Source organism: Mastomys coucha, unplaced genomic scaffold (assembly GCF_008632895.1).
Source record: "Mastomys coucha isolate ucsf_1 unplaced genomic scaffold, UCSF_Mcou_1 pScaffold6, whole genome shotgun sequence".
NCBI lineage: Eukaryota > Metazoa > Chordata > Mammalia > Rodentia > Muridae > Mastomys > Mastomys coucha.
The window spans coordinates 89,283,892-89,289,274 of NW_022196912.1; the positions used below are offsets into that span (position 1 = coordinate 89,283,892).

Here is a 5,383-nt window from a genome sequence, read left to right on the forward strand (position 1 = left end):
ACTCAATCTCAACAAGTGAACATCTTTGATTATTCTGATTAGCACTAATGAATTATCCAGGAGACGAGCTAGCTGTTTAGAAGACAGTCCTCTTTCCCTGTAGCCACAAATGTATAACCAATAAGTAATGCACCAGGAACACATTCTCAGAGCTGGTGTGGGATTTGTATAATGAGCTATCTTCCTGGAGGTTTTCAACTCCTAACTCTCCAGTGGCTGGGTGGTGGAAATGATCTTTAGGTCAGAGCTGGTAGGGTGGGGAGTGCTAGGCTTTTGTGCATCTGGTCTGGGTCTATTGGCTCATTATTAGACCTGTGGTTGGATATAAGGCTTACCATACATTAGGTGTGATGCCACAGTGCGTGATCAACTCCACTAAACAAGTGAGATTTGTGATGAGTTTAGGCAATTGGTTTAAAGTCGCCCAACTAAGAAGTAAGGGAGCCCGAGAGTAAATCGATGCCTGCACCCACTTTCAGACCCCCAACTCTTAGCCATACAACTGGCTGTCAGCTAGAGTCTCTTCTGGGCCCTGGTTTGCTCAGAGGAGGCTGAAAGGCACGGCCAATGCATAGCTGCCAGCTCAGAAGATTTTGAGTTTTAATCCAGCAAGTAACAGATGTAGCAACTTAGGTTGGCTACACGCTCTAGCCTCAGAATGGCTAAAACCGTCTTCCAAAAAGTGATGTGGAAAACGTTGCAAAGAGCCAGGCAGCCAGCGTGAAGGGACTTGCCAAAGAAAGGTGCTCAGCACTTCATCAGTGGTGTGTGTGTGTTGGGCGGGTGGGTGGGTGGCACGTTCCTCAAGAACAATAAACTGAGTGACTTAGAGCCTTCCCTGCCCAGGAGGAGCAGGCTCAGGTCTATATTTTAGCATAACTTCTGGAATTTAGTGAACCCAGAACCAGTCAATCTGTCTGTCTGTCTGTCTATCCATCCATGCACCCATACATGCATTCATGCATCCATCCATGCACCCATCCATCTCTCTCTGTCTCTGTCTCTCTGTCTCTCTCAGTCTCTGTCTCTCTGTCTGTCTCTGTCTCTGTCTCTCTGTCTGTCTCTGTCTCTCTGTCTCTCTGTCTCTGTCTCTGTCTCTGTCTCTGTCTCTCTCTCTCTCTCTCTGTATGTATGTATCTTGATCTGTTAAGTTGAAGTAGCCTCCCTGGACCATCAGTGAGGAGCAGAGGACAGAACAGTAAATTTGACACCTGGTGCTCCAGGCTGCAATTTGCAGTCCATTGTGTCACTCACAAATGGCTACATACTTAAGATGGTAAAGCAAGCCAATATCTAATAAAGGACACATGTAGAGACGGAAACAATGTTGCTTACAGCAAGGTTGTGCTTCTTATTTCCAAGTCTTTCTTCACTCTTCCCTTCTCTAGAGTAATTCATTAGATCCTGCCAGGAGACATTGTGACCTGCCCAAGCGCCAGTGTTAGTAATAGACACTGATCCTCTTAAGGGGAACCCGGGGACTGCTGTTGAAAATGGACTTTATTCTTTACTGTGTAATTAAAATGTGAGCTGGCTTTGTTCATGGTGCAAAAAAGGAAAGCACCCAAGCTGATAAAGGGAGGCAATAATCACAACAACAAAATCAATCAACCCAGTTGTTTGGCTGTCAGTTGACTGGCTGAGTTCAACTTTTAGGGCCCACTAGTACAGTTGCCTGGTGCTGTAACACTCAGGATATCAAATGTGGTCCCAGGCTAGCTGGCATAGATCTCAGTTGGATTTGGTGCCAAAGTTGCCCTCCAGACCCGCTGGAAAGGTGAAGGAAGGGCCCGGGAGTTAAGAGGCCCGACAGGAGATTCTGATGCTAGTTAACATTCGAGAACCACTGTTACATCAGTTAGCCAGACAATTAATTAAAGAGGGACAGAGGACACGCATGGCTCAGCATGTAAAGTGCTTGCTAAATAAGCATGAGAACCTGAGTTTGGAGCCCAAGCACCTGTGTAAAATCCAGACTATGGCAAGTCGAGTGAATGCTAGTAAGTCGAGGGCAAGAGGCCCGCTAGGGATCACTAGCTAGCTAGTCTACCCAATTGTGAATCTAGGTTCATTGAGAACCCCCATCTCAAGTGAGTAAGGTGGAGATCATTCATGGAAGATAACCCATGTTGACCTCTGGCCTCTGCTTGCACATGCACACGTTTGTGCACCTGTATGTAGAGGAATACAAACAGGAACATATACATACCCATATACTCCACACACACACCCCACATGTTTGCACGCACAAACATTCATACATGTGTGCATATACACAATATGAGTCATCACAAGGGATAAACTAAAGTTTTGTTATCTAGTTATCTGATGAATAGCTTTCAATGTAACCTTAGCAGTTTCTGTATCTTAAAAAAGAAACGAAGGAAAACAAACTAAGAAAGAAAGAGAGGACGGAAGGAAGGAAGAAAGAGAAAGGGAGAGAAAACTGTGTTTGGGGGGGATTCATTTATTTTATTTATTTGATCTCTTTTATTTTTCCCCTAACCCTTTCAAATAAGTGAGGAATTGACATAAACTGTGTTTTGTTCATCAAATCCAGGAACTGTGTGCAAGGAGCTTCGGCTACGAGTGTATATCACGTCATTGTCTCCTTTAGGTCAGATGCACAAGGCTTTGAATCCTGAATCCCTCAGTAAAACATGCCCACACTAGCTTAAGGCTCTCTTGGGTTTATAACCACGGTGACAGCGGGGAGATTTTGGGATGCTTGGGGTGAGGTGTGTAGCTTTCCTTACTGACTCAGGAAGAACATGCAGACGCAGAAGGGCATGGCTCCAAGATGAAAGAAGCACTACAGAAAGCAGGTTATGGAAGAGCATACTTTTTAATATTTAAGCTTTTAAAAGCTCCAGGGTTTAGAGGAAAAGCATTAAATGGCAATGTAAATGTACTTAACCTACATGTCTTTATATGCTAATTATTTTGTGGATCATATGGTTCCAACAGAACTATTGGGTTAGGGTGAAGTAAACTAAGTTCGAATGTAAGCTTTCTCTCCACTCTGGACCATGGAGGTTGAGTGAATACCAAACTGGATTCTGTTTTCTACATTCTCTCTTCTTTGAGTTAGAAGCCACTGTGTTGGGAGTTTGATCATGCTTCTGTCTGTGGCCACAGCGCCATCTAGAGTCCATTCTGGGAACTCCCTTGGAAATCTGGAACCTCTAAACTGTTTTCCTTAAAGTTATCTCATCTGCAGTCACATTTTCAAAGAGGAAACAAAGGTTTTCTACATATTACACTACAGTCAATTATATATAATATATATAGTAATTGACATATTATATATATACATACTCTCTCATTTTTCTCATTATTAACCTGTTATGCTAAATGTCAGGACCATTAGATCAATTAGTTAAAATTTGTTTATTTTTGAAATTGTATTTTAATAACAACATTTCTCCCTTCCTTTTCTTTCGTCTAAACTCTCTAAAACACCTCTCTCGCTCTTCTTCAAATCACGGTCTCTCTTTTTATCTGTTTTTTGCATGGCATATATGTATTTGTATATTTCTCTATATAACTTTCTTAGTCCATATGATGTTACTCGTCTATCTATTTTCATGGATGACACATTTGGCACTGGACAAGTGGAATGCTCTTCCCTAGGGAGGACCATGTCTCCCAGTCCTCACTTTCCTGAGTCGCCTGCAGTTCTTTGCCTCTTAGGTTCTTTCCTTGCTCAGCTCACATTTGGGCGGTTATGTTGGTGAGACTTTGTGTGTAGCTTCTGATGTTACTAGGAGACACAATCTTACAGGAAACTCCTTGATCCTCTGGCTCTAACTATCTTTCTGCCCCCTGTTCTGCAATGTTCCCTGAGCTTTAGGTGTGGGATTGTCTTGGAGATGTGTCTTTTGGCTCCACAACTCTGCACTTTGATGGGCTTTGGTTTTCCTGTAATGGTTTCCACCTGTTACCAAGAGAAGTTTCCTTGATGAGGACTACATTTATCTGTGGGTTTCAGGACAGAATGTTTCATTGTTGTTAGGAATTAGGCCATTACTTTTAAAGGTATAATTGGGCACCATCTATTTTATGTCAATTTGATTAGCCTAGAAGCATTAACTTTCTCCTGAGTATTGCAATGATTAACAAAAGAATGAGAAAAAAATCATGTAACCTCTTCTATATTTTATATATCAATTTCAAACTTGGTGTGTTTTGGCATGAAAAGGCATAAAATTAAATTGTACTTGAATTTGATTTTTGGGACTGCATAAGGAAATGAACATAGAACTCTAAACGAGACCATCAATGTTGTGTCTGAGACGGCATTTCTCTGCCAATAGTATTGTGACCTTAAGACAATTGCCAACGACTGTGCTGTTTGGTGAACAGGTGGAAATCTCTGGGGTGGCCGGATTTCTGCTTACGAATGGTGTCTATATGATGAAATGCTCTTTGCCACAATGCCGCCTGACCTTTCTCCAACCGTTTTTCTGTTTTAGCTTATCCAAGAGAAGTACTATCATATTCATTAACAACGTCGAAAGTAGCCTACTTTAAGAGAAAATATGCAGAAGAAGAAGATTTACATCAAGATTACCATGGGTATTTTCCAAAAGTAAGGGTTTGCTTTTCTCCCAAGTCTTCCCCCACCACGACCCCCACCCCCACCCCGAATGTCGTTGATAGGAAAAGCTCTAGTTTTCAGTGTCCCGTGTGGAGAGTAATGGCTCTGTTTGCTTCCTAGCACCTGATATTACCCGAAGACAGGACTTGTATCCTCAAACTGTCTCTGGAGAAGCTCAGGTTTCTTGAAGACCCAGAAACCTACCTAAGAAGGTCTGTGTTAATTAACAATTTGCTGAGGAAGATACACCTAGAGACGGAGAAAGAGAGCTATGAATACTTCAAGGAAGCTCCCTGCTATAAGACTGCTTATTCCGATACAAGAAAACGGCTGAAGTTTATGGTACAGGAGTGCTGTTCCCAGTCTCTCTACTATGAAGAGCTGCATTCCTACCACATTGTGCCTTACACTTCGGAGAATGCCATCTATGGGATGGGCTACACCGGTGACCACTTGGAGCAAAATTCTCAGTTGCTCATTTATAAAATGAATTAAAAAGTAACTGTTAAGTTCATTGATATTTTGTTTCTAAATGCCTGAACTGTTTATAGTGAAGATGTTAATAGAAAACACTAATTACCAGTGCACTTGATCTCAATGATGAGATGCATGCAGAATCGAGGGGAGAGGATAATAGGGATTACCCGGCAACCCCTAGTGCCATCATATTGAATGGAAATATGCCCATTTTATCATAAAGCAGTGTATGGATGCATTAGAAGAAAGGGATTTTTGGTTTTGATGGTGGTGGTGGTTTTTGTTTTTTGTTTTTGTTTTTGTTTT

The 5,383-nt window shown here is 42.0% G+C and overlaps 1 long non-coding RNA gene across 1 annotated transcript in view; it reads left to right on the forward strand.

The window, feature by feature from the left end:
* LOC116080524 overlaps window positions 1–5,118 on the forward strand; it is an 11,448-nt gene extending 6,330 nt beyond the window's left edge. The window contains exons 3-4 of the long non-coding RNA XR_004114469.1: window positions 4,476–4,591; window positions 4,721–5,118. This is a non-coding gene — a long non-coding RNA (uncharacterized LOC116080524). The remainder of the gene's footprint in view (window positions 1–4,475; window positions 4,592–4,720) is intronic.
* The last annotated feature ends 265 nt before the right edge of the window (window positions 5,119–5,383 follow it).